A 1,845-nucleotide genomic window follows, 5' to 3' on the forward strand; every position below is an offset into this window, starting at 1 on the left:
CCCCACCTAAGCCCAACCCCTGACTCCAAGCCCCACCCCCGCTGATGATCAATCCCTGCCCCCACCCACGTCCTAACCGTCATCCATGTCCCACCCCCACTCAAGCCCTGCCCCCACCCAGGCCCCACCCCATCTAAGCCCAAACCCTGATGCCGAGCCCCACCCCCACCCAAGCGCAATCCCTGCCCCCACTCAAGCTATGCCCCATCCCTTCCCAAGGCCCATCTCTGTCCTATGCCCTGCCCCCCATTCAAGCCCTGCCCCCACCCACACCCAACTGCTGTCCCCAAGTCTCCCATCGTCATTCCCCAGTGTTACCCCCTCCCATCCTAAGCACCTCGCCCCTTCAAACCCCCCTACCTCAAACACCCCCCATTCAGGAGCAGGAATACGTCTGGTCAGTGGAAGCTGGCGCAGGCCAGGAGAGGAAGGACTGAAACCGCTTTCCCTCCAGGGGAAGGCCCAGAGCCACTTGTCCTGAATGCAATGGCTCTGGGCAGGGTTAGGTGTGGAATAGGTTCCCCTGCAGTTGCAAAGCTGGTCGCAACGCCTGGAAACGGCAGGGAGCTGGCGGGGTGCCAGGCCTGATCTAGTGGGATCCCACTTCCAGGGGAAACCTATAGCCACTGACCCCTGGGACGCTAAGGTAGATTGCAAAGGTTGTTGGGGGGGATCCCTTTCAGTTTGGTTTGCTTTCTGTGCCCCGGGCCCCGTGCTGTACCTGTTGGAGACGCCTGCAGGCCAGAGCACCCGAGCACTACAGCCGCCACGCGTCGGTCGCTGCTGCTGCCGCGGTGCACACTGGGCCGGGAGCTGAAGGCGGGAAGAGGTTGTCAGGTGACAAACCCCCCGTGGAGTTGCACACGGCCCGCTCGCAGCTGCGCCCTCGCAGCGTGGCACCCACCCCGCCCCCTCGAAAGGGTCCCCACTCCCTGCCCATATCCCTGCTACGCCTAGGGGAACAGAAAGTTCAACTCGACTTGGGGGCAGCTTATATTGCAGAGCTGGACCAAGTCTGGCCTCGGATTAGCTCAAAGGAGACCGCCAGGCCTGCCAGGTGCCACACCAGACCCAGCCGCCATTGCGGCTTCTGTTGTGCACGTCTCTTCCCCATCGGACAGGAGCTGTGTCGTGATGGTCACCAGTCGCTCTCCCTAGTTGAATATTCCAAGCAGTCAGCGCAGGGCCGGGTGCAAAAGGAAAGCCCCAGTGGGTGCTTACTAAAGGAAACTCCTGATCCCCGTTAGGTACTGAGCTGTGTTCTAGGGGAGGACGGCACAAATGCAGCTGCTTCCTGCATTTCACAAGAGACAGAAAACTATCAAAGGATTCCATTCTCCTATTATTCTCTTGACTTCACGACCAAGTATTACCCACCTGGTACCCAAACCGCTTCCCGCCCTTTCCCGAAGGAGGTTTCTTCCACAGAGGGAAGATGGGAATGTTTGCCCTGGGGGCCGAAGGACCCAAAAGCGCTGTTCCAGAAAAGGACACGGGTGAGGCACAGTAGCACGCTGGGAGGTGTGCACAAACCCCAAGGAGATCTTGATAAAAATGCAGGTTCTGAGTCAGGAGGACTGGGTTGGGAATGAGATTCGGCGTTTCTTGAAAGCTCCGTGACTCTGATGCTGCAGAGCCCTGACTATGCTTTGACTACCAGGGCTCTGAAGCCTGTAATTACTTTTCAGGATCAGAAGTTGTGGGCCTTTGGCAACAGAAAAGATTTCTTTTGCTTTATTTGGGATACTCAGCCCCCTGGTGTTACAGGGATCACAAGGTATCACAAAGGGCCGTAACACGGAAAGCGGGCTTCTGGCTCTGTGATCCTGGAAAGCAGTGAGGGGT

At 58.3% G+C, this 1,845-nt stretch overlaps 1 protein-coding gene across 2 annotated transcripts in view; it reads right to left on the reverse strand.

Annotated features, from left to right (window-relative positions):
• Positions 1-842, reverse strand: part of LOC124245735 (paraneoplastic antigen-like protein 5) — a 5,321-nt gene extending 4,479 nt beyond the window's left edge. Inside the window, exon 1 of one of the 2 annotated variants that reach the window (XM_046673419.1) lies at positions 722-842. The gene's annotated coding sequence lies outside the window, so the exon portion shown is untranslated. Of the gene's footprint in view, positions 1-360; positions 506-721 lie in introns of those variants that run through there. The other variant, XM_046673417.1, reaches the window with a different exon arrangement.
• Positions 843-1,845: the final 1,003 nt, after the last annotated feature.

The sequence above is a fragment of the Equus quagga genome, chromosome 10, assembly GCF_021613505.1.
Source record: "Equus quagga isolate Etosha38 chromosome 10, UCLA_HA_Equagga_1.0, whole genome shotgun sequence".
Taxonomy (NCBI): Eukaryota; Metazoa; Chordata; class Mammalia; order Perissodactyla; family Equidae; genus Equus; species Equus quagga.